Here is a 27754-nt window from a genome sequence, read left to right as displayed (position 1 = left end):
CTAGATTTTATAAATTGCACTTGAAAATAATCCATATTTTCCTTGCCCACTGACTGGCCTCCAGCCAGGGCCTCAAATGAGCCTGGATCAAGATGGTGTTACAAACAAAAAGAAAACCAAAACCAAAAAACAAACCTATCTTATACCCCTAAGAACGTCAAGTACTAGAATCCATAGATACAGGCTATAAAGTAGCTATGCCTAAAATGATGAGTGGTATTTTAAAAAATCTAAAAGAATGATGCCAATTTTGTTGCTGTGTGAGAGCATACATATTAAGAAGAGCGCTTGGTCACTAGTACTCCCTACCCCAGATCTATCATGTTTTTGATTTGATTGAATTCTATGACCTACTTTTTGGTATTATATTGTTGCCTAACATGGTTTATCAGCAAGAGCTAGCCTTTAATTTCTTGCTGCGTTTGACAGCACTAGATTTGAAGTGTACTAGAATGTTTTCATTACGATAACCTTACCAGTGCAATACTTCAGACGGTCTGCCTCTGAGAAGTGGTACAGTCTTCCTGTCCCCGATCATCCCTCATGTCTGACCCTGACGTGAGAGCTGTACTGCTTCTAGCCTTGCACACCACTAACCCAACTCATACCTACCTCATTGTTAGACAGCACTAACCCAACTCATACCTACGTCATTGTTAAAGAGACAGCACTAACCCAACTCATACCTACCTCATTGTTAGAGAGACAGCAACTTTTCCTTTGACTGCTAACCATATGGCAGGCACTGTGCAAAAGGATTTATAAGCATTATTATCTACATTTTACCAAGGATGAAATTCAAAGTACATTGTGGACATGGATTTGTAATTTTAAATACAAATCATCATCATCGTTTCTAATGAAGTTCCATTCCTTTATTTGCACTCTCCTGCTTCTGATTCTCTCATGCTTATTTCAGCAAATTCAATTGTGAGGCTGGAGAGCTGACCAATAAATATGCTTTGATAGAATGATTAATTTAGTCAATTAGAGAAACAAGCAAACGTCTGGAACTGTGCTGTCCAATACAGTAGACATTGGCAATATGTGCCTACTGAGCACTTGAAATGTGACTGGACTGGATTTAAATGTGATGTAAGTATAAAATACATGCCAGATTGCAAAGACTTGGTAAGACAAAATAATGCAAAATATGCCCTTTGTAATTTTTATACCAGTTACATATTGAAGTTATAATATTTGGTTAAATAAAGTATATTACTAAATTAATTCTACCTATTTTCACTTTTTAAAATGTAGCCACTACAAAATTGTTAATTTTAAAAGTGACTTGCCTTATATTTCTATTGGACAGCACTGCTCTAGAAAGTGAGTGTGATCTCAGTCTTGAAAAGTATAAGGGGAAGGCAGAGGACCCAGAGCCTTGGTTGTGGTTCCCTTGGTGGCTGTACCACACCTGAGCTAAAAGACCTTGTCCAAATCACCTGACTTCCTTAAGTATTGTCTTAATGTTGGGACTGTGAATACCCACTCATGGGGCGCCTGGGTGGCTCAGTCATTAAGCGTCTGCCTTCGGCTCAGGTCATGATCCCAGGGTCCTGGGATCGAGCCCCACATCAGGCTCCCTGCTCCGCGGGAAGCCTGCTTCTCCCTCTCCCACTCCCCCTGCTTGTGTTCCCTCTCTCGCTGTGTCTCTCTCTGTCAAATAAATAAATAAAATCTTTTAAAAAAAATACCCACTCACAGTGATATGGAAAGGAGTAAATTAGCTCAGGCATGTGAAAGCAGGCTATAAAGAAATGTGCAAATGGAAGTGTCCACTATTATGGTTTAGTCTGATCTGTGACTCTTTACCTTGGCTTGTTTTAATTAATGGAATGTTAATAATTATAATCTTAACCCAATCTTTCAAATGACATTGATTATCATCAGTACAAATCATTGAGTAACACTAAGTAACGGTTTCTGTGTGTGGATTAATCTCAGAAAATCTTATTTCTATACAGTCTGTTAACAAGTGTAGTCCAGTGTCTGTAAGGGCTGTAAATAATGAATATATGCATGTCTTGCATTTCTGCTTTTGATCTGATTGTGTGTGTGTGTGTGTGTGTGTGTGTATCACTTTGACTTATTAATATCACTTCTTTTTTACAAACCTGGTTCCTTCTTTGTGGATCACATTTTAAAAACCCATTTGAGTATGATTCCACTTATATGAGATACTTAGAATTAGCAAATTCGTGAAGACAGAAAACAGAAGGGCTGGAAGGGGGGAAATGGAGCATTGTTAGTCACTACAGGGTTTCAGCTTGGGGTAATGAAAGGTTCTGGAAATCGATAGTGGTGATGATTGTACAACATTGTGAATGTATTAAATGCCAACCAAATTGTACACTTAAAATGGTTAATAAAATAAATTTTATCTCATGTATAGTGTACCACAAAATGTCCATTTTAAATAAATGGTCATTCTTAATAGTTGGGAGTGCATTTTAAAGTTTTTTTATCATATCAAAGAATTTTTTTTAAGAGCATCCTTTTCCTACTTCATGTTGGCTCTCTAGTTTGACAGGCATTGATTTTCCATAAAACTTATGAAACACAGGCCATTATGTTGGCACTTTATAACTGCTTCTAGTTTTGACATCACCAAAATTGACTGAGAACTCAATATCACACCTGTTTCCATACAGAAGCTCTGGTGTGGGTGCTTTCGTAGGACAAGCTGACACCCCTATTGCTCAGCGTTCTCCATCCTTCCAGTTTCATCAAATCAGAGACTGCAAGTGAAGTCTAGGATGATGCAGATAGATGATTACATATCTAAAAGTAAGACTTTAAGCATAAAATATAACCGGATCTAGGATCTTGAGGGAGGATTCCGACATATTTGATGGCAGTTAAGTCTCTAAGCACTATGAATAAAGATGGCTGTACCCTCAATGCTAAATTGCAGTTAGTACATTACTCCAGGCACACTCTAAAATACAAAGACTGAACTTAGGACATAATGTCAATACTAAAACTTATGTGATAGTGGGCAAGATAAATTTTCTAATGGTTCAGTAAATTAATTAGATGTTTTAGTGTGATAATACTTATATGTGTGTATGTACATATATATTTTTCTTTTAGAGAATTATCAAGCCTATTTTATATATAGCTCTTATATTCCTAATTTTATTGTTGCTTATGTAGTGGCAAGAAATTTATTTGTATAAATAAAAGCAAGTTGATTTGTGTAAGCAATAGGTTCCTCCTAGACTTAATGATATTATATCATCCCAATATTAGTTTAAATAAATTCCTATTATCTTATTTTTTAAAGTGAAAAAAATGAACAATAACACATAGTATCTACAATTGAATTATTGCAAAAGCAGTACGATCATACTGCTACTTCACTGTGGGTGTTTTCATTAATAAACTGAACTCTGTCAGCTTAATGTGTACAGAACTGAGGAAAAAATTAAAACCACCGCCAATTTCCTATCATACTCACTTTATGTGTTATTCTTAATGAAGTCCCAAATTGACGTTTCTTCTTTCCTAGACACCAAATTGAGAAGGACAATAAGAGCTTGTGGAGACTGTAGAAGAAAGTGCACTAATGATTAGAGATGGGGAAAATAGGAAATGTTCAAGGGCCTGAGAATATTAGTATTATTTAGATTAAAAAACTATGATATGATATAATCAGATGTTAAGATGTTTTTTAATTTAATTTAATTTAATTATGTTATGTTAGTCACCATACAATACATCATTAGATTTTGATGTAGTGATTCATGATTCATTGTTTTCATATAACACCCAGTGCTCCATGCAGTACGTGCCCTCCTTAATACCCATCACCAGGCTAACCCTTCCCTCCTCCCCTCTAGAACCCTCAGTTTGTTTCTCAGAGTCCATAGTCTCTCACGGTTCATCTCTCCCTCCGATTCCCCCCCTTCATTTTTCCCTTCCTTCTCCTAATGTCCTCCATGCTGTTCCTTATGTTCCACAAAGAAGTGAAACCATATGATAATTCATATTAAGAATTGGGAAAGTTCGGAGTAATGGATGAGCAACCAGAAGTTACTGCTCTAAAAATACACCAAGTAAAGGTTTCATCATGATTTAGGTGGGGTTTTGTTTTTTAATTGTTTACTGCAAACATGGTAGAATGTTTACTTTCTCCTCATCTCATCCTCTTTTCTGGTCAAGTGAGATTACATTTATAGCTCTCTGAGTTGAGCATTTGACAGTGGTTCCTGAAAACTCATTGCTCAATACTGGGAGAGATCGCTGGTGCTATCTTATTTGAAGGCTTTTAAACTCTCTTAACTATAGGGAACGAACAGGGTTACTGGAGGGGAGGTGAGTGGAGAATGGCACTTGTGCTGGTGAGCACTGGGTATTATATGCAAATGATGAATCGCGAAATTCTGTCCCTGAAACTAATAATGCAATATATGTTAACTAGCTTGAATTTATATAAAATCTTTAAAAAATAAAAATTTAAATTAAAAAAAGGAATTATAAAAAAATTGATAGATCCCCCTCTGAGGTCTGTTTATGCATAGACAAGCTGGAGGAAGGTCATGGAGACTCCAGTGATTTTTCATTGCTAATTATTTTAGTACTCATATCTTTCAAAGATATTTTATAGTTTAAAAAACAGGAAGCAGTTGAGAAAATCAAAATATTAGGGTTTGATATGACAGTTTCATAATTACATAATAAGATTTTGAGTGATGAACATTTATTTTCAAAAGGTTTTAACTATTTGGAAGAGCTTTTATTATTTTTGCACTATGAACAGGTCCTCTAGGTATACAGTATTCCAGGGTTTTAACTTGTCTTTCCTGTAATTTTGAAGTCTTTCTTGATAAAATCAAGAGGTAACTCTTGCAAAGTAACTTGCAATTGATGCAGATATTGTATAATAACATATTTAGAAGAATTTTTAAAAACTACCTATGAAAAAAACTGCATGGAAATAGAGTTGGTTTTATTCATGTCAAAATATATGGCTTTTGCATAAGAGGAATTAATGTTTTCGTTTCTTAAAATGCTTGACCAACGCTTTTAGTCATTATGTTAGCATCTGTTGTTCCATCTGGAAGACCTAAAAAATCCAGTGAATTATAAATGGACAGTTCAACATGAATATGCAAATTAAAGACATTTTATGAATTCTGTATAAGATATAAAGAAAGAGCTTACTCTGTGCTTTAACTAAAGATCTTACTATTTATTTCTTAATCATCTGTTGGGTTAGGATAGGGTTCTACTCCAGTATAGCACCCAGGACTTATTGGAATATAAACAGTATCAAAGATTCATTATGAATATCATAGACTTTGTTTCAAATGATACAGTACAATGTGTTTATTAGGGAAGTAAAAAAAATACAAATTAACATTTAAGAGGTATTATTTTAAATATAGAAGTACTATCTGTAGTCAGTGCTGTGTTATGGTGTCAACAGAAAAGTTTGGAACTTTTAATGAGCACTTGTTGTTAATGTTCCATTAGAAAATTATGCTGTTTCCATACTGTCATCTTTTGAAGGATGCATTTGCTTTAGTCATTAAACCTCGACACATATTCTGAACATGAATATAAATGCTGCTATCTCTATGCCCTGCCTTCTAAGTGTCATGATTTCTAATATTTATTTAAAATGTTTGGTTTTCAATATATCACTTATGATCACAAAGCACATGCTGAGCTTTTTTTAAAATTGAGTTTTGCTCTGTCAAATTAAGGATGAAAGAATGACACTGAAACATATGTCCTTTTTTTTAAAGGAAAAATGCATTTTAAACTTTTTAAGAGAAATCGTGGCTTCTAAATGTCACGAACATGTCATGTTTCTTCTATGCATCAACTTTTATGAGTCCCCGATTAAAAATACAACCTGAAAACAGAATGTTTCTACTTAGATATTGTTGCTATGGTGCTATTTAGCTAGTTAATCATATAACCCTTTCAGAATAATGAAACCAGTAGCACTTGTCAACACCAAACATGAAAGGAATGAAGTAGCAGAGATGTGAAAAATATCCATTAATATGAAAGCAATATGTTATGGGGGGCAGCAAAGAGGTAGTAAGCTATTTACTATTTACTGGTTGGCTATGACATTGCTAAAATTAGATTAAAGCAAAATAGCTTAGTACAAATATAATGAAATAGTTTTGATGATGTTTTTTACTTGGGGTATATAATTAGATCCTTTTATATTAATCTAATTTCTCTATGAGTTAAATAAACTCAATAGTGTTGACCTGACTTTTCATGTGCTTTTTTTTTATTCAACAAAATCATTTGATAAACATTTTGTAAGAAATAGAATTAGAGCAACACTTGTATACTTATGGAAGCTACTTACAAGCATATAAACGAATGTGCTCTATGGTTGTAAGATCTGCATTTATTATTTTAAATGCAGTGAAGAAGTTATAGATACTTTCTACACAGGTGCTATTCAAAGTATAGATTGCAAATAACAGAGTAAAGAGGTTCTTTACCCCAAATAAAGTGTCACTGTTTTTGATGGCAGACAACAAGAGGCTGAAACAAAGACAAGACAGTGAGTTTGAAGAAGAGATAACAGATTTGAGACATACAAAAGTGGTAGGACAAAATAATGAGATGCTTAGTTACATGTGAGTGTTCATGGAGTAGGGGCCGAGTTTTTGTTTGGAGGATTTGAATTTTGAAGGATTTCAAGATGAGCCTGTGTGAAGAGTGTATTAGTTGTTTTTTGTTTGTTTTAGTCCAAGTAACTAATGACTTAAGTAACAAAGACACATAATATGTTTTCTAATAAGAATTCCAGAAGTAGATAAGGCCCAGGATGGGTAATTCAGCAGCTACAATGACATTATCGAGGACATTTTTTTTTTTTATCTTCCTGCTGTTCTCAGCAAATGACTTGACCTCTTAGGTTGGCTTCCCAAATGGCATCACATGAACACCCCTTTGTCTGCAAACAGAAAAAGAATTGGTCCATATTGTATTCCCTGAACAAGAGCAAGGACAGTTTTCCCAGAAGTTCCCAGAGCAGACTTTCAACCACCATCCCATTGTTTAAAATTGCCCATGAATAAACCATTCACTAGAAACAGGGCTATGATCACCATCAATATGACTGGCTTTGACCATTCATGATCAACTCTTGACTTAAAAGGTCCTCAGCCTCCTCATGAAGCACATGAGGACCTGGAGTAAGGTAAACAATATCAAGACAGCAAGGATGGCTAGGAAGCGGGTGTTGGGGAATGGATTTTGGATAGGCTACTAGATTGTATGCCCAGGAAGTGGCAGTTAAGGTTGGATAATGTTGGCTTTGTCTGTTAGAGGGTTTCAGGATGCGATTGGAAATATGGCCCTGGAAGATGTTAAGAATTTGAGATTAATCTGCACACATATGACGCTTGAACCTATAACAGTAAATGGGATTATTCAGGGACAAAGTATAGAGTAGAATGCGAGGTGTGCAAAGGACAAAATGCTTTAAGGATAACAAAGATGTTAAGAAAAGGTGATTTTCCAGAGAGATAAAATAAAAGCCAGAGAGGCCATTTTTTTATATGTGAAACACGGTTAAATTCCAAAATACAAATTTGTTTGGCAGAATTTTCCTACCTCAGAAGTTCAACTTGGACCCTACATTTCTAATTCATAAGAATCCTAACATTGACATGTTTTTTGTTCGTTTATTTAATTTAGAAACATCTATAGTGACATTATTCTTATTCAAATAATTTCTGGGCATTGATAAAGTCAAATTTAATCTGAGAATTTGTTTTTGATTTGTGCTACCTTTTTTCTGGTGTATAACCAGAGTCCTAGAGGATAATGACAGAGTATTTCAGCAATTCCCCTCTAGTAGGTTAAGATTAAGGTTTCCACTTCACTGCAGCTCTTGGAGTCATAGTTATCAATATAGGTGAAGCTCTGCGATATCAACATGTCAAGTATAGCCTTAATTGGAATCTCAGATATGTTTTCATATATGTGTTTCTCTATTTTGCCACACAGTTCTTTAGTGGGTGGGTGTGGCAGAGTAGACTCTTCTTTCCTTAGTGTAATTAATTTCCTTAGAGCTCTTGCTGGGCAGCAGCTGCTCAGCCTGGAACTGTAGTTACCCCTTGAACACCGCAGGCATTAGGGGTGCCAGCCTCCTGCGTAGTCACAAATTTGCCTGTAATGTTTGTGGGGTTTTTTTTAATTGTATTTCTTGGGTTAAAACAGCCTGGAGTCAAGGATTTCCTTTTTACTGCTTTCTTTTTTTTTAATATAATTAACCTACAGTGTTATATTCATTTCAGGTGTACAATATAGTGATTCAACACTTCTATGCATTACTCACTGTTCATCACGATAAGTGTGCTCTTAATCTCCTTTATCTGTTTTATCCATCCCCCACCCACCTCCCCTGTGGCAACCACCTGTTTGTTCTCTATATTTATGAGTTTGGTTTTTTTGTTCATCTCGTTTTGTTTGTTTTGTTTCTTAACTTCCACATGAGTTAAATTATACGGTATTTGTCCTTCTCTAACTTATTTCACTTAGCATAATACCCTCTAGGTCCAAACATGTTGTTGCAAATGGCAAGCTTTCATTCTTTTTATGGCTGAGTAATATTCCATTGTACATATATACCACATCTTCTTTATCCATTCATCTATCAGTGGACACTTGGGATGCTTCCATATCTGGGCTATTGTAAATAATGCTGCAGTACCACAGGGTTACATACATCTTTTTGAATTAGTGTTGAGTTAGTGTTTTTATTTTGCTTAGGTAAATATCCAGTCGTGAAATTACTGAATCATATGGGAATTATCTTCTTAGTTTTTTAAGATAATTAACCTCCATACTGTTTTCCACTGTGACTGCACCAATTTATGTATGTGAGGTCTCCCTTTTTCCACATTCTCACCAACACTTACTTGTTTTGTTGTGATTTGGGGTGTATGTGTGTGTTTGATTTTAGCTATTCTGACAGGTGTGAGGTGATATCGCATTGTGGTTTTGGTTTGCATTTCTGTTGAACTGGTGATGTTGAGCATCTTATCATGTATCTATTGGCCTTCTTTATGTCTTCTTTGGAAAAACGTCTAATTGGGTCCTTTGCCCATTTTTAACTGGATTATTTGTATTTGGGGTGTTGAGTTGTGTAAGTTCTTTATATATTTTGAATATTAAGTCCTTATTAGATATATCATTTGCAAAGATCTTTTTTCCATTCAGTAGGTTGACCTCCTGTACAATCCAAAATTTGCTGGTAACTTTTGACTCCCCAGAATCTTAACTACTAACAGCCTACTGTTGACCAAAAGCCTTACCAGTAACATAACGTGCCAACTAGCACATATTTGTATGTTATATGTATTATATACCATATTATTATAATACAGGAAGCTTGAGAAAAAAAATGTTAAGAAAATCACAAGGAAGAAAAAGTATATTTAGAGTACTTTACCGTAAAAACTGTAAGTAGACATGTGCAGTTCAAACCTGTGTTGTCCAAGGGTTAACTTTGTATTTCCTGGCCCCTATTGCTTCTGGTAGAGCCACATGACTAGTTCTCACCAATAAATGCAAGGAGAAGAAGGAACTGTCACTTCTGAGCCAAAGTAGTAAGGAAATGAGTATTCTTTCTCCCGTTCTTCCCCCAGTAATTGCTTAGAGGCAGAGAATACCTGGGCTCCAGTGGAGGGAAGGAGCCCTGGTCTCTAAATCACATCATGGGGGAAAGCTGATTACTGACCAGAAGGATACTCATTGCATGCTTCTGGGAGTGAGAAATAACCGTACTGTAAGTTAAACCACTGAAATCATGAGGTTTATTTTTATAGCAGCTAGCCTTATCCTAAGTAACACAGTTAGGCACATTTTGCTGATAGAAGGTCATCTGAATAAAAGAGATGTTTATTGTCAAGTCACAAGTTTCCCTAAAAGGGAAACTGCTAAGCTATACACCTCCCACTTTCCTGTCTGAATGCTTCTTCCTATACTTTTTATTTTCCATCTGCTTTGCAAACCCACCAGATCTCTGCCTGTTCAGAGTCTACCTGTCTTTCAAGGTGTGGCTCAAAAACCCATCTCCACCTGTCAGCCTTCAGTGCTTTCCTCCTAGATCAGGACAGTCCCTTCTTCCCTAGAGGTCACATTGCTTCTGTGCTTATTTGGTTGTTGGAATTTATTGACACTCTTTTTCAATGGCTTCTAACTTACGTGAAGTAAACTTTATCTTGTTTATTTTGGTTTTATCAATAATTCTGCATTGTTTAGCACATAAGAGAAGATGATTAATAAGCCCTTTTTGAAATGTTGAATAAATAAAAGCTAAATTGTGTATGTATTATAGGAATGTATTCTATTGTAAATAACTCAGCTAAATGTTCTTTTAGTCTTAATCATAAACCTGTTATATAAATAATTATTTTAGGACTTTCAGCTTATGCATAAAATAATTCAAAATGTAACTATTTTGTTTAAAATTCTTAGTATATTCATTATTCTCAAATTAATGTGTAATAATCCTAATGAGTTATAATAGCTGTTATTTCTTCACAGTAATTCGAATTATATTATTTTCAAGTCAGCACAACATAATTTTCCTTATATAAGGTCAACTGAAGTGTTTTTAAAAGCTTGTATAGTCTGGTGATTCGTTTATATTTTTTTCTGCTTTTTTAAATTTCAAATTTGTATTTAAATTCCAGTTAGTTAACATATAGTGTAATATTAGTTTCAGGAGTAGAATTACTGATTCATCACTTTCATACAACACCCAGTGTTCATCATAACAAGTGCCCGCCTTACTACCCATCACCCATTTAGCCCATCCACCTGCCTCCCCTCTAGCAACCTTCAGTTTGTTCTCTATAGTTAAGAGTCTGTTTTATGGTTTGCTTCTCTCTTTTCCCCCCCATATTCATATTTTGTTTCTTAAATTCCACATATGAGTGAAATCATATAGTATTTGTCTTTCTCTGACTGACTGACTTCACTTAGCATAATACGCTCTAGCTCCATCCATGTCATTGCAAATGGCAAAATTTCATTCTTTTTCATGGCTGAGTAATAATCCATTGTGTATTATGTACCATAACTTCTTGATCCATTCATGAGTCGATGGACATTTGGATCATTCTATAATTTAGCTATTGTAGATAATGCTCTTATAAACATCAGGGTGTGGCAATTCATTTATAAAACACATAGCAGAGTATTTTAAAATTGGAATGTTCACAAAGTACTACAATGTGAAAAAATAAATAGAATACCAAGACAGCTTGGAAAACTAACACTAACAGAAGACACACACACACACCCAAAAAAGAAGAGAATTATAGAAAAATAAATAAATAAATATGACAATGGAGGCAGAAAGCGGGGAGACAACATGAAAAGGAAAAATATCCCTGATCTCCTTGAGGAGAGAGTGTTTCCTAAGCATTAATTTTAGAGAGAGATAAAGGGAGGGATGGAGGGAAGCAATTGTTATTAAGCTGTCTCTTTGCAGTATTATCTGTTAACTGTACAGTACTCGAAACAACTCAAATGTCCAGAAAATGATAAGGAAAGGATTTTATAAATTTTGTGAGGGATTGCCATATAGTGGAAAGAGTGTGGGTTTGAGTGAGGTGACTTCACGTCATGGTCCTTCTTCTAACCTGGGTTAGGCGAATACCCTAACCCTAATTTGTATCCCAGGGAACTCTGTGGCTCCTTCCAGGGTTAAAACTTTCTAATGCGGGGCGCCTGGGTGGCTCAATCGTTAAGCGTCTGCCTTTGGCCTAAGTCATGATCCCAGGATCCTAGGATCGAGCCCCTCATTGGGCTCCCTGCTCAGCAGGAAGCCTGCTTCTTCCCTCTCCCACTCCCCCTGCTTGTGTTCCCTCTCTCGCTGTGTCTCTCTCTGTCAAAAAATAAATAAAAATCTTTTATATTATTTCAACAGAAAGTTTTCATTTATAGCATTGTTTATAGCACAGTCTTTTGGGTTGTTAAATTCTAACTCTGTTCATTCTCTGAGTATTTTTTGCAACCCTTTAAAAATTATGGTAACTAATAGATATGTAAACACTGTCCTGTTATCTTGTCTAATAAAAATTTGTGCCCTTTCCTCAAAATAAGATCTTTAAAAAAAACTTTCTAATGCAATAAAATATTAAAACTTAACACTCTTCTGATTTTAGCAAGTTTTCTGAATGGCATATCTCTTCACAGTGTGGGGGAGGGCAGCCAGCTCTTCTTGAAAGAGTAGAAATCTCCAAAAGCCAATAAACCATTATCCATTCTTTCAAGAAACACTTATTAAAGGTGCAGGTACTAATCTAAACCAGGGTTTTTTCCCCCTAAAATGATATTAAGGGCAAGTTAACTTTTTGGAGTGACTTTCTTTGGTCCACGTAAAATTGTAATGAGAGCTGAATTATATTTAGGGACCTTTAGTACAGGACATAGCATGTAATAGACTCTCACGAAAATCTGGTTTCCTCCCTCCGGCATATAAAGGAACAACAAAATGAAAAAGCAGCAGTAAGTTAGCTTACACGTCTATCCTTGTATCGAGGGGTTGTTTGATACCAGAACTGCCACAGTCAGCTTTCATTAGTGTGATACAAACCATAGTAGAATTATATTTCAAAAATATTATACAAGAAAGAAAAAAGCCATTAATATCCCCTGGTCAATTTCAGCCATAATAATTATGTAAGTTGGGTGCTGTCTATTAAGAGAATGTCTCTTTAATGCAGATGAAAAGAGGATTCTAATGATGATGATGAAAACTAGCACTTATTGAATGCCTACTGTGTGCATCATTCCTTACACTTTGTGTGTTTTACCTGATTTTAACTGTATCATAGATGACATAATAGCTTAGAGTTCCCTGTTTGTTGGCTGCATTTTACCATCTACTGCCATTTGATAGATTCTGTAGATGTACTAAGTCCATTCTTCATTCACTTTATAAAAACCAAGTTCTTATTTGTGTAATATGCTAAGCATTGTGATAAATCAAAGAATGAATTAGGCAGAGATCTCCTGGGGCAGTTATCATCGAGCAGAAGAGATAAATTATGCACATAATAGAATGTAAAATATACATATCAGTATAAAAGGGATGGATCATAAATGGTGGTGGGAATTCTGAGATGGTCATGGAAAGTTTCCTGCACACCTGGAATTTGAAGTCCTCCTTCAAGGAGAGCAGGAATTTGGACATGGAGGTGTCAAAAAATTTTTTTAAACTAAACTTTTAAGGACTTTATTTATATGGATTATTGCAAAGAAGGGGACTACTGCTATAGGAGGAGGGCTATTGCAATAGGGAGACCATTCTGGGTATAAGATGTGCAGATGTCTCAGGATTTAGGCAAAAGAGTTTTTCTTTTTTAGGGAGAAGAAAACAAAGCTAGCAAGAACAGGGTGTGGGGAAATGGTGAGCAGGAGTGGCATGATGGGACAGCACATCAGAGAAAGTTCTACCCTGAGGCCAGCCTCTTCTGTCGAAAGCCTATTGAGGAATGACTATATGCTGGCTCAGGATGAGGGTAGGTCAAAGTTGGGGGCCTGAAGGAAGGAGAGAACCTTACTGAAATTATGGCTAATAAGCGTTTTGTTCTGGCTGATCAGTGGGGACAGCAGTTTAGCTAATCATTTATGATGTAAAAATAGGAATTTGGAGGGTCTGTGTCTGGCCTTGTCATAGGTAAACAAAGGAACATCCATGAGTTTTATCCAAATTATAAGAGGAAGGGTGGGTTTTTTACAGTAAGCTGTTGCCTGGAACAATAAAGGAGGGGGGAGTTTCTTAAACTTTACTGTTTTCTAGGATCATAGAGCTTGGGTAAAGTTCAACATTGTCAGCGGTATGGGAATAAAAAACCAGTGAGGACTCTCTAATGAATGAGATGTGCATGAGAGGAGGTTCATTTAGTCAGGATGTGAAGATTTTGAAAAAGAATTGCACTAATAATAATAGTAGCTTTCTGAGTGCCAGGCCCTGTTCTAAGCACCTTACATCTGTCAACTTGTTTAAATAATCCTTACAACCATCCAGTGACACAGGTACAATTATTCTCCCATTTTATATACAAGGAGTTTGAACTCGGCAGAGGGTAAGTAACTTTGGCACACTGGTAGTAAGACGTACAACTGGGGCTGTAAGTCATAAAGCCCATGTCTCCCAGGAACTGGCCCAATCTCTTTTCATTCCTTCAAACTGTTCCTTTAACCCAGGGAGATAAGGGGCTTAAAACTGCTGGAACAAGAGAGAGGGGACATACAGTGATTTTCCACTTTCCAAAAACAATTGACTCAATGAATACATATGAGAGAAGTTGTGGGACACAGAAGAAAGGAGAACATAGAAAACTAGAAAATCTGAGTTTGGCTGTGGTGCACTGGCAATAGCAGCACCCAGGGGAACTGGACAAAAGAAAATGACAGTTAACAGGGAAGGTTCTGGATGCAGAGAATAAAAACCAAAAACCTCAACCAGTCAGGGCAGAACGGGGGCCCACTGCTTTGTGTGCTTTCTCTTTGTGTGGGAATGGGTCAACTTAATATTGTCATCTTTATAGGCCCAGGTTTCCAGGCTTCGTTCCACCATGAATGAGATGATGGCAGCCCTTAATATATGAGTGGTAGGTGGAAAATGCCTGCCACTTTAGTCCTCAAGAGCATCCCTGAGTTACAGTCAGCCATCCCCACTAGTACAATTTAGCTTTCTAGAGTTAAGGACAATTACTGAATCCAACAGGCATTCACCTCTCCTTCCCTTAACCAGCTACATTTGTATTTATTTCTACTGTTCACAACCACCACATTGTTTTTCCTGATGATTATCTTGTGATTCAGTACATTCAGTCTAATGAGCCAGAGTGTACGTAATACATGGTTGAAAATTTTCTGAAAATATTGTTACCTATTTGGCATGTAAAGAATTGAACTAAGTTCATCTAGAGAGCAAAGTTTATGTAGCAATGCTGATTGCTACAACCAACAGAGATTTTATTGGAAATGTAAAGCAGTTAAATTCTCTTGAGTCCGTTCTGTGCCTCTGGACCAGTGGTAAGCATATTCACATCCTTACCTCTTTTCATCTTCCCAGGAACCTGTTAGTGGGGAATATGGTTTCTACTTTATGGATGAACAAATTGAAGTTAACAGAATTTAATCACTATGCCCAAGAGTTTGTACTTTAATCCTTAAAGTCCAGTTTTGGACCCAAACCTCCTTGATTTTAAAAATCTCCTAAACCTTTCCACTCTGAATTAGTCACTCACATTTTCAAGGCTGATCAATAACAGCTCTGCTACGTAATAGCTATGTGACCTTGGAGAAATTATTTAACTATGCTTTGACTTTGTTTCTTAATCTGAAAAGTGAGGGCAATCATATCTTCATCATAGGATCATTGTGAAGATTAAATCAATTAATATGTGTAAGGTATTTAAAAGACCTACGTAGCCACCATTTTTTATGTTAGCTGTGGTTATTAAAGATAACGACTGAGATGACAATGAAACCATGCTCTCTTTCTTAAAAACTCAAAACAAATAGCCAAACTCAGTATCTCAGTATGACTTTGTGTGCTCCAGCAATAGGATTGATTACATACGTGTATATATTCTTTGTCCTGCCATACTCTTCTAGCAGTTTAATCTAAGTAAAACTACAGAGAACTAGGAACATTAGTGTACTCAAAATTGAATTCACATGTAATTTTGGAAAACATCAGTTGGGAAAACTCTTTTGTGTCTATCTTTAAACTTATCTGAGTTCCTAAAATAAAATTTGTATTTGATATAAGAGGACAGGATGGCATCTTTGACAACTGGGTTTTGGGAAACTTAAAAAAAAAAAAACAGGATTAAAAGAGCCAACATAATATTGAAGAGGAAGAACAAAACTAAAGGACTGATACTATAGGACTTCAGTATTTACTATAAACTACAGTAATCAAGACACTGTGATGCTGGTGAAAGAACAAATAGATAAATGGAATAGAATAGAGATCCCAGAAATAGACCCAGATAAATAGAGTCAACTGATCTTTGACAAAGGAACAAAAGCCATTACAATGGAATAAAGTTAGTCCTTTCAACAGATGGTGTTGGAACAACTAGACATCCACAGGCAAAGATGAATCCAGACACAAACCTTAAATCCTTCACAAAAATGAACTCAAAATGTATCACAAGCATATATGTAAAATGCAAAACTGTAAAAGTCCTAGAGAATAACATTGGAGAAAACCTAGATGACCTTGGATTTGGTGATGACCTTTCAGCTAAAACACCAAAGGTATGATCCATGAAAACAAAGAATTGATAAGCTAGACATCATTAAAACTAAAAATTCTCCTCTGAGAAGAGTAATATCAAGAGAATAAGAGGACAAGTCATAAATTAGGGGGAAATATTTGCAAAAGATATATCTAACAAAGAAAGGTTATCTGAAATATACAAAGAACTCCTAAAACTAAACAATAAGAAAACAAACAACAAGATTAAAAATGGGCCCAAGATTTTAATAGACACCTCACCAGAGAAGATGTACAGATGGCAAATAAGCATATGAAAAGATGTACCACATAAAAGTCATCAGAGAAATGCAAATTAAAAAGGATAGTGAGATACCACTACATAATTATCAGAATGGCCAAAATCTGGAACACTAACACCAGGTGCTGGCGAGGGTGTGGAGGCCCTGGAACTCTCACTGATTGCTGGTAGGATCAAATGCAAAATGGTAGAGCCACTTTGGAAGACAATTGATGGTTTCTTACAAAACTAAACATACTTTTACCATATGACCCAGCAGTTGTGCTCCCTGGTATTTACCCAGAGGAGTTGAAAACTTTTGTCCACGTAAAAACCTGTACACAGATATTATACCAGCCTTATTCATAATTGCCAAAAATCAGAAGCAACCAAGACATCCTTCAGTAGGTGAATGGATAAATAAACTGTGGTACAGTCAGACAATGGAATATTATTCAGTTCTAGGAAGAAATGATCTATCCAGCCACAAAAAGACATGGAGGAAACTGAAATGCATATCAGTAAGTGAAAGAAGCCAGTCTGAAAAGGCTACATACTGTATGATTCCATCTATATGACATTTTGGAAAAGGCAAAACTATGAAGACAGAAAAAAACAGTGGTTGCCAGGATTAAGGGTGGGGGAATGGGAGATGAATAGACAGAGCACAGGAGTTTTAGGGCAGTGAATATACTCTGTATGATACTATGTCATACATTTTCCAAACTCAGAATGTATTAACACCAAGTGAACCCTAAGGTACACTATGGACTTTGGGTGATTGTGATGTGTAAGTGTAGATTCATCAACTGTAACAAGTATGCAACTCTTGTGGGGGATGTTGATGATGGGGGGAAGGGTCTGTGCATGTAGGGGGGAGGGAGATATAGGAAATCTCTGTACCTTCCCCTCAGTTTTGTTGTGAACCTAGAACTACTCTTAAAAAATAGTCTTTTACAACAAAATAAAGAATTTGCATATCATTGCCCTTGTATGAAGAATCAGGATTACTAAAATGTAAGAAACATTTCCTCATATTTCCCATTTGTATGGAACATGGAGATGTTATCACTGCCTTGACTCACTTGCTCCCTATGGTGGTTGGGCTCCATGGAGCCTGAGCGGAGCCTGAGTTTTCTTGTCTAAAATATATGTTGATAGGTGTGAACTGGGATCAGAGATCCAAGAGGTCAACAAAGAATTAATAGAGAAAGGACTAAGGGACAAAAATAAGGTCCTCTCCTAGAAATTCAAGTCTAGAACGAAGTAAAATTTATTGGAGTTTGTGGTGTGTCTGCGTATCGGTAGTAGTGCTCACTTGCCTCAGGGCAGGCTTTAAGTAGGCCTTGGAGTTTGCCACAATTTTATGCTCTGGGAAGTATGTGTTTGTAGATGATTCAAGCTAAGTTTAAAGGTTTCCAGCAGGGATTGCATAAAATATTGTGAAAATTGTATTGAAAATGATCTTAAATATTTTATTTTATTTTATTTTATTATTCTGAGTTCAGTTCAAGTGTGGAAATCTTCATAGTTATAAAGGTCTATAGTGAAACCTTTTTTATCACTGCTCAGAACTGATTAGTCTGTCATACACACACATATCCTCCCATCTCATTCATCTATCAACAAGTCCTCAGTTATCCAGTGTCACTTTTATAAATACACATGCATACACATACACTCACACTCACACTCATGCACTCAGAATCCCAGACATAAGCCCTTATTGTTTTAAATTAATTTTACTTCTCATGCATCAGGGAGCCTGGCAGGTGTTTTGATGCTCAGATTTGGCTATTTTCATCATTGATCTACGTTGCTAAGAAACAGATCCCAGAGAATTAAACATTTTAAATCTAAAAGACTAAACTAAATTCATTTAGAAGTTCCACTATGTCCTCTATGTAGCTATGGATTTCATCTCTTGCTGCCTTGAAGCTGAGCCTTAAAGAGCAAATAGTGGCCTCTCTCCAGGCCAAACAGACTGGAAAAATGATCATACAAACAACTACTGATTTTTGCTTTGTTGAAAAGAAAATATTTCCATTCTAGAACACAAAAATGAGTAAAAATAATCTAAGACTCTTTAAGGAGTATACTGATTTCTTCTGTATTTCTGAAACAAAGAAATAGTTAAGATACAATTTATCCAACCCCAGGCCTGAAGAAACTGGGTCCTATGTGCTAACATCAGGGCATCTTTCTGCTGCCACCTCTCCTGCCTCAAAACTGTTCTCCACACTGTGAAAACCAGATGCTTAAAGACCATCAGTAACTCACTCCACATTACTCAAAGGATTAAGTCCCAAATCCTTATTTGTTTTTTGTCAGCCCAGCAATCATTAGTCCTCACTTACCTCACACTCCTCCCCCCACCATCATCCATCTGTTTGCTGTATTCTACTTTATCGTCCAGCCAAACTAAATTTTCTTGATCATACACCAAGGAGTATTCCTTCTGCCCAGATCACTGTCCACCCTCACCACAGACATTCACTTGATTAACCTCGGTGCGTTCTTCAGGTCTAATGTATACCTTCCAGGTGAAGTCTTTCTTTAGGCCTCAAAATAAGTGGCTCCCCTTTTTGTGTTCTCATAGTGTCAAGGCACGTCTGTTTCACACACTTTTATAGTCATATATTTAAAGTCGCGTTTCTCAGATGTTCGGTGTGCATAGGAGTTAAAAGGAGATCTTGTAAAAATGCAAATTCTGAGTCAGGGTGATGCCAATGCTGCAATCCCCAGAGCGTGCACCGAGTAGCAAGGACGTAAAGTCTGTGTGCCTCTGTGGACCTGAGGACAGAATCCTCAGAGCCTGACACACAGCAGGCCCTGAATTCACAGCCACTGAATGAATTTCAAAAGTGATAGAATCTTGACAATATAACATTTTCATTTTAAAATACAACCAGTGCTTACAAATAACCACTTGAGAAGAACTTTGTTAACTTCCTTCCCTCCTTCTGTATCTTGGTATTTCCATCTGTTCTTTCTGTCTCTTTGCCTCAAAGTTCACTGGTATCTGGAATTTCTACCCAATCCCTTCCTTCTCCTCTATTCCTTTTACACCCTGGAGGCATTTTCAATGATAGCACTTCTGAAAATAAAAAGCAAAGGAAGCCAGGGAAGAGAGATGAAGAAAAATGAACCTCTTTTCTCTTCTTCAGCTATCAATTGAGTTACTTTCTTGTTTCTCCAAATCTAACCTCCTTGGACCTAATCAGACTATTTATCAAAGAATCCCAAACACATCCCTAGACTCCACTTCAGTGTTGTAATGCTCAAAACTATTGTCTGTCTGTTCCTCAGAAATGGAAATGAACCTTATATCAGTCATTTATTTACACAAAGACTTGTCTTTTAACATCTAAGTAAAGATTTGACTGTGTTTTAAGCCATATCTTTAAATGCATATTTGCCTAGGGCTTGGGGAGAGATACACATAGTCATTTTGTTCCAAATATTTGTAGGTGGGGATATTGTGAACATGGAATAGTGAGAATACCACAAACCCCCTGTGGTCCCTTACCACCCATATGCCCAGCCCTTGTCTCAAATACAAAAAATAAGCAATGTTAGAGAGTGGTCACTGTAGCAAAGGACGAAAGTGGTGAGAACATTTTATGAGATAATAATTCTCCTACCAGGTGGACAGCCTTTAAGGAGTTACAGGCACTGCTCTTCTCCATTAGGGCTAGATATGTTTCCAAGCAGACAAAAACCATCAAGGAAAACACTGTTTTGGGGAGATAATCTGTGCTGAGAAACCTCAGACACCTGTGGTTTTAGGAAACCACAGATTGACTTTTCTACTGGGACATACAAATCTTTGTTAGGCTTTAAGTGTATTTAATGTCCAAAGGAACAATTTATGGAAGGGTAATTGGTCTGGATTTCTATATTAAGTTTATGGTATGATTTACAGAATATGTATTACAATGTGTAATTCATACCCTCCACATTTGCATCTCATGTATGTATCTGTATATCCCCTATGATTTCATTTCTTGACAGCTAAGGCTTGAAAGAGATCAGAGGAGAAACTCTTGGTAAATGTGTAGATTTGTTCACTAACAAGATGTTAGACATATAAATTTTATACTAAAAATGCCATCCCCAAATATAAAGAAAATAGAACAATTATACTAGGGTATGGATTCTAGCAAATTAAAAGAAATATCTGCACGATCTGTGTTTCTCATTATCTTGACCAAGTGCTGTTAATAACTTTTCTGGAAGCCACAGACACAGTGGTAGCACTTAATTATGATGCAGTCTTAAAATATAACACAGTGCACTTTATCTATGGCCTTCAAGATCACATTGGCAGCAGAGCCTGCCATAATGAACTGTCCTGAAGCCTTGAGATGCTGTTTTCAGCAATTTTGCATTTGAGTGTTCAGATTTTACAGTGTGTGAAGTCTGACTGAATGTGCTTCGCCACTGTAACTTCAAAATATTCACATTTTCCTTTTCTCAATTTAAGGCCATGTTAATAAAAAAAAAGCATATAGAATATTGCAAATAAATAGCTATAGTGAACTAAGAACTAGATAGAACCCCAAGATTTTTCAAGATATGCTAATGATTATTTTGTCCAGTAGAGTTAATATTGCTGCAGGACACACATAAAAAAAAGGTACTTCACATCCCCCATAGTTCTCAGTGGTGAACATACCAGCCCATAATTATCAGCACACAATTATTCAGTTATCTACTTGCAATCAAGAAAATATCATTCCTTGTCTTTTGATATTTTGTTTCACATCATGTAAGCATATGTCTAAAGTATTAATAAAATTATAAATTACACATTTGATGATCAAACAGGAGAAAATCTCTTAAACACTCACATTCTCTGCAATTTTCTTCTACAAATGTTACACCACTTTTGCTACTTTTATCTTAATTACAAAGAGTAGTTGGGGCGCCTGGGTGGCTGAGTCGGTTAAGCATCCGACTCTTGGTTTCAGCTCAGGTCATGATCTCAGGGTCATGAGATCAAGCCCCAAGTTGGGCTCCCTGCTCAGTGGGGAACCTGCTTGAAATTCTTGCTCCTTTTCACTCTGCACCCACCCCCCGCCACACTCTCTCTCCCTCTTCAAAAAAAAAAAAAAAAAGAAAGAAAGAAAGAAAAAGAGAAAGAAAGAGTAGCATAGGGTTTGGTGCATAAGGAAAGGGAAGAAAAGGAAAAGTTAAGTCTTCCTAATAAGGAATATTATGCTGAATACTAACTACCACAAGTCATCAGTCATGGATATTAGAAGGAACCCCCTTAAATGTGCATATGCTATTTTTTAAGATTTAAAATATTTTACTTCCAATTTTAATTCGCCAATATCCATTGTCACTTTTTTAAAACTATAGAGTTTTTTACCCCTCAGGTTATATATATATAACGAGAACTTAACTGCTCTTTTTGGAGTCACTCTGGGGTGTTGCATTAATTTTAGCTGTACGATAACAATATAAAGTAATTTTAGAAAACCACAAAGTAACTTAGGGGCCTCATAAATGAAAGCACTTTTCAGAATGTTTATTGACAAAGACAGCCTTAATGTTCCCTCAGCTTGGTTAACTTTAGACAGATTTCTTCATTGTTATAGGCCCCTCACCTCCGTGTTCTTAGAGCTTTAACTTTAGAAAACTTGAAGTTTTCAATTCTTTCCTGCCCCTTTGAGGTATAAATCATCTCCCAGGCTCTTGCCAGTTTTACATCTCAGAGGTGTCTTTCTCAAAGACTTGGGAGCCTTCTCTTTGATACGTAATCATCAAGGAAACTAAGGTGCCCTCTTTCTAGTCTCTTTGTGGGAGTAGGAGTCTAACTTTGATAGATAAGTGTGTCAAGTAGCAAACGCACATAGCCTAATCACACTGACCAATCCCCTCCCCCAGTGTCCTCCAGTACTTTTCTACTAGCTCATCCCAGTGCTTAAAATCTCTCTCACCTTTTGTTTTGGTGGAGTTGAGTTCTGTCTCTCTCCCCTAATGCAATTGCCTTTCATAAATTCTTCCTTGCCTGTTTAATTCTGCCTGGTACAATTTTTCTAGGACATTGTTCAGACCTCAAGTTTACGTGAAAAGAATCTGGATCAATGTAAATAGATTTTTAAAGGATTTTAATGAATATTCTAAGACATAGAAGTACCTTATCTACCTGCAATTACTAGGCCTTACCTTTTTAAGCCATGCTACGTTTTTGCCTACTTTTATCATTCATGGTGAAAATATTCATAAAAATGTAATAAGCCTTCTATTTTTTCTCAAAATAAAAAAAAAACTTTGTTTCTCAAAGTGAAAATAGTTCTGTTGGTGTGTGTGTGTGTGTGTGTGTGTGTGTGTGTGTGTGTATGAGTGCGTGTGTATGTGTGCGTGTGTGATTAAGCAAAACTGTGCATGTAGAAAATTCAAACACTGGAAGCCATAGTTTAAAGCAAAATGTTTCCCATCCTTTTTAGAAAGGTTCAGATTTTAACCAACCCCCCCATGAGATTTTAAAACCACAGATATGTGGTATATCTGTTTATATATGGTGGCTTTTAGAATGCCATAAACTATTGTAATAGCCCAGGTTTGTTTGCCCCTCAGGAACTAATTTCTGCACTCATGGGATGATAGTATCCACCAAAAATGAATAGATTAAAGCACAAAATAAAAATCACCTAAAATCCCACACCACAGAGGTGACTACTATTTGTATTTAGACAAATATCCTTTCATATATCTTGCTAACAATATTTTATATGCTCTCTTTTATCCATCCGTGTACTTTAATAACATAATGTGGACATATTTCCATATTAATATAAGTAGACATCATCCTTTTCAAGTATATACCATAATTTAATTAATTAATTAATTCAATTTCCTGTGACATAACCTTCTTTCTTTTTCTGTTTTGTATTTTAAATAATGCTATGATGAATATCATGCCATATCATATTTGCACCTTTGATGTGATTTTTTCTGTAGAAGACTGCATATGATAACTTTATGTAGAAAAGTATAAACACAAGGCAAGCAAAAACATACACATGGTACCAGGACGTCTAAATCAACCAAACAACTATAAAAGTGTGTAAACATAACTTATCTTTATAATGTATCCTAGATTTACAATATTCCTTTAATTTGGGTGTAATAAATCAGTTGGATGCAGAAAACAAGATTAGAATTATATGTATAATTTGCATTATATATATCATAAGGAAATAGTAGATAAGCCTTTATATTTAAAGACAGAATATATTGTCTTGCTTATATAGTATAAACTATTGCTCTACCGCTCCTCCCTCCAAAAAAATTACCCAAATTATTATTTGGGTGGGGGAACACATCTATCTATAACATCTATTTGTAAAATTTCAGACTTTGTTTCTCTCTGTATGTAACCATGTGAAAATACGCTGTCTATCGTGTAAGGTAAGTAATTGAATTTCTAATTTTCTAAGCTCGGTTTTATGTGTATTCATATCTTCCATTTGCCAGTTTTAAACTTAAATATATACATTCATTTTGTGAAATTAAAATAACCCTTGGAGAAGATGTAAGCAACAGAATGCAAATGGGAGTTCTTTTGTGCTTTTCTTGTGTAGTGTTCACTCACTTTTCACCTTGTTATCTACAAAACATGGAAGTGCCTGAGGTGATATCTTTAGAAATAATTTCTCAAAGTATAATTTCTGGATAAAAAGTCATGTCTATTTAATTTTTTAAATAAGATTTAAATATTGGCTATTTGTATTTTTTAAAGGTGTATTTATTTATTTGGGGGGCGGAGGAGAGGGGCAGAGGCAGAGGGAGGAGAGAAGCAGACTCCCCACTGAGTGGGGAGCCCGATGCAGGGCTCCATCTCATGACTGTGAGATTGTGACCTGAGCTGAAACCAAGAGTCTAACACTCAACCAACTGAGCCACCCAGGCGCCCTGTTTGTATTTTTAAAAGAGATTTCCCTAATCTTGTAACGTTCAGCAGTTTTTTTTTTTCTTTTTCTCTTTTTCATTCCTTATTAAACATATCACCCAGGATATGATCATCTTGTGTAATAATTTAATGTATTTTTACAGTGGCATTTGTGGAAACTCTGTAGGGCTCTGTGCCCTTTCATTTCACAAATGATTTTGCTTCCTTCTTTATTTACTTTTATATATAAATGAAGTTTATGACAACTGTAGATACATTAACATATATGAGCTTATTATTCATATGTGTTATGATTCTTAAAATATATTTTATAATAATTTTATGCAGAGGTGTTTAGAAAAATGACATTTAAATAATTGCAGATCTTTCATTATCACAGGTAAGATAATTTTTTTATACTGAAGGAGAACTTGAACATTCTAATATATTTTTTATACTGAAACTTAGAGACTTCTCAATTCCCTTCACTCCTTAATCACTTTTTCTGTATACATTTTGAACTGACATCTTTGATTTATTTCATCTTTATCTCTTTATCTATATCATGTTAATATGTACATTCCTGTGGTTCCAGTTAGGCTCATTTCAGTTAGTTTTAGGGGCTGGTCATGTGAAGCAATACCTGTTTTCATAGTGGGCATATTTTTTTAATTTTATTTTATTATGTTATGTTAATCACCATATGTTACATCATTAGTTTTTGATGTAGTGTTCCATGATTCATTGTTTGTGTATAACACCCAGTGCTCCATGCAATATGTGCCCTCTTTAATATGAGATGATGTGGGCATATTTTTTATGCCAACTATTGCCCATTTCTCCAAATTTATCCACGAGAATTGTTACTGATACAGTTTAATCCTCTATTCATGTAAATTCTGATGTTTCCCTAATATTTTGTGTATGATAATCCATATCTAGAAAGAAAAATGAAAGTCAATAATTGTGCTTTGGTTTTGTGACTCTTTTTTGAGAATTATCTATGTAATTCAATAGTTATTTCATTAAACCTTACAGGGAATGGAGTACTACTGCAGGCTACACCGTGGATAAACCTTAAAAACATCATGCTAAGTGAAAGAAGCAAGTCACGAAAGACCAGCTATTGTATGATACCATCTGTATGAAATATCCAAGACAGAAAATTGATTAGTGGTTGCCAGGAAATGGTGGGTGGGGGAAGATTTGAGAGGTACTCATTAATTATTATTTTAATTTGTATGTTGGGTCCATGAGTGCATTTGGACTTTTACTCAGAATCACATAACATAAAATTCACCATTTTAAGCAGTTTAAAGTGTATAATTTAGTGGATTTTAGTATACAGTAGTCCCCCTCTTATCCATGGGGGGTATATTCCAATACCCTCAGGCGGTGTGTAAAACTGTGGATAGTACCAAACCTTATATATACTGTTTTTTCCTATAAATACATACCTTTGATGCAGTTTAATTTATAAGTGAGGCATGGTACGAGACCAACAACAGTAACTAATAATAGAAAAGAACAATTATAATAGCAAAACACTGTAATAAAGGAATGTGAATTATCTCTCAAAGTATCTTATTATACTGTACTCACCCTTCATCTTGTGATGGTAGGAGATGAGGAAATGCCTACATGATGACTTGAAGTGAGGTGACTGATATAAGCATTGTGAGGGAGCATTAGGCTACCAGTGACCTTCTGACAATATGTCAGGAAAATCATCTGCTTCCAGAGCGCACTTGACCAGGGGTAACTGAGAACATGGGTAATGGAGACCCCCAAAACTGAAACAGCAGATAAATGGTTGGGAGGGGGGACCACTGTATTCACAATGTCATGCAACCATAATCATTGTCTAATTCCAGAACATATCCATTACTCCAAAAATAAACCCCATACCTCCCAATTCCACCCTACTCCTATTTTCTGTCAACCACTAATCTACTTCCTGCCTGTATGGATTTGCCTATTCAAATAGAATCGTACAAGAGGTGGTCTTTTGTGACTGCCTTCTTTCACTTAGCATGTTTTTAAGATTCATCCTTGTTGTAGCATGTAGCAGTACTCCGTTATTTTTATGGCTGAACAATATTCTGTTGCAACGACGTAATACGTATTGTTTATCCCTTCATCATTTGATGTACATTTGGGTTGTTTCTACTGTTTAGCTATGATGAATAATACTTCTATGAACATTTGTGTATAAGTTTTTGTGTGAACGTATTTTGAATTCATGTAGGCATATACTTAGTAGTGAAATTGCTGAGTCATAGGTAACACTAACTTTTTAAGAAAGTACCAAACTGTTTTCCACAACAGTTGTACCACTTTACATTCAAACAGTGCAAACCATATGTTTACAGTATATGAGGGCTCCAGTTTTTCAACATCTTCACCAACTTGTTGTTTTCTCTTTCTCTCTTTTTTTTTTTTTTTAATTTTAGCCATCCTGGTGAGTGTAAAGTGGTATTGCATTCTTATTTTGTGCATTTGTTTTTAAATTGCCTGTTACAAGTGCATGTGTGGTTTTATAAATGGAATCACTAATATCAAAGATATATGACCATCTTGATGCATGCTCCGTGTCTTGTGGCATACTACAATGAGTTGATGATTGTTCTGTATTATATTTACAAAAGAAAAACAACTTTCTTTTAAAGTTGAGGATGTGATTGTATGTACTAGGCTTTACCCTAAGTAACTTTTTACAGCTAATTATTTCAGAATCTGTTTTTACTGAATTTGCAAAAGTAACTTTAAAAGAATTGTGCTGGGGCACCTGGGTGGTTCAGATGGTTAAGCGTCTGCCTTCGGCTCAGGTCATGATCCCAGGGTCCTGGGATCGAGCCCCGCGTCGGGCTCCTGGCTCAGCGGGGAGGCTGCTTCTCTCTCTCTCTCTCTCTCTCTCTCTCTCTCTCTCTCTCTGTGTGTGTGTGTGTGTCTCAAATGAATAAATAAAATCTTAAAAAAAAAAGAATTGTGCTAATAGATTTCTGTGTTAATGGACTGGTCATTCTGGCTTTTCTGCCTACTGTCTGTAGTGCCCAGAAAAGGGGGCACTCTAAATCATGCTTATTTATAACCTTCCTTTACCTGAAATTCCATTAGTAGAAGGAAAAAAGTAGCTTCTCATTGAAAAATATATTTACAAAATACTAGTATATAAACCATCCTTTCCCAAGGTAAGTTAAACTCCTCTAGAAATTTCATTAACTCTATTAGACTGATAGTCATTAAAATAAATATATCTTCATGAAACATTTCGCTTCCCTGGAGGCAAGAGAATAAAAAAGATAAAACCAATGAGCGCTGTGAATTG

At 35.9% G+C, this 27754-nt stretch overlaps 1 protein-coding gene and 2 non-coding genes across 3 annotated transcripts in view; 1 reads left to right on the top strand and 2 right to left on the bottom strand.

Annotated features, from left to right (window-relative positions):
* Positions 1-27754, top strand: part of IL1RAPL1 (interleukin 1 receptor accessory protein like 1) — a 1391691-nt gene that overhangs the window by 827256 nt on the left and 536681 nt on the right. The window lies entirely within an intron of this gene.
* On the bottom strand, positions 18023-18093 carry LOC112813010 (small nucleolar RNA U2-30). The gene has a single exon (XR_003205412.1). It is a non-coding gene; the product is annotated as a small nucleolar RNA U2-30 (small nucleolar RNA).
* Positions 18256-18335, bottom strand: LOC112813011 (small nucleolar RNA U2-19). The gene has a single exon (XR_003205413.1). It is a non-coding gene; the product is annotated as a small nucleolar RNA U2-19 (small nucleolar RNA).

Source organism: Callorhinus ursinus, unplaced genomic scaffold (genome assembly GCF_003265705.2).
Source record: "Callorhinus ursinus isolate GAN/ISIS: 27379988/994484 unplaced genomic scaffold, GSC_fseal_2.0 scaffold16, whole genome shotgun sequence".
Lineage (NCBI taxonomy): Eukaryota > Metazoa > Chordata > Mammalia > Carnivora > Otariidae > Callorhinus > Callorhinus ursinus.
This window is presented reverse-complemented; position numbering and strand designations above follow the sequence as displayed.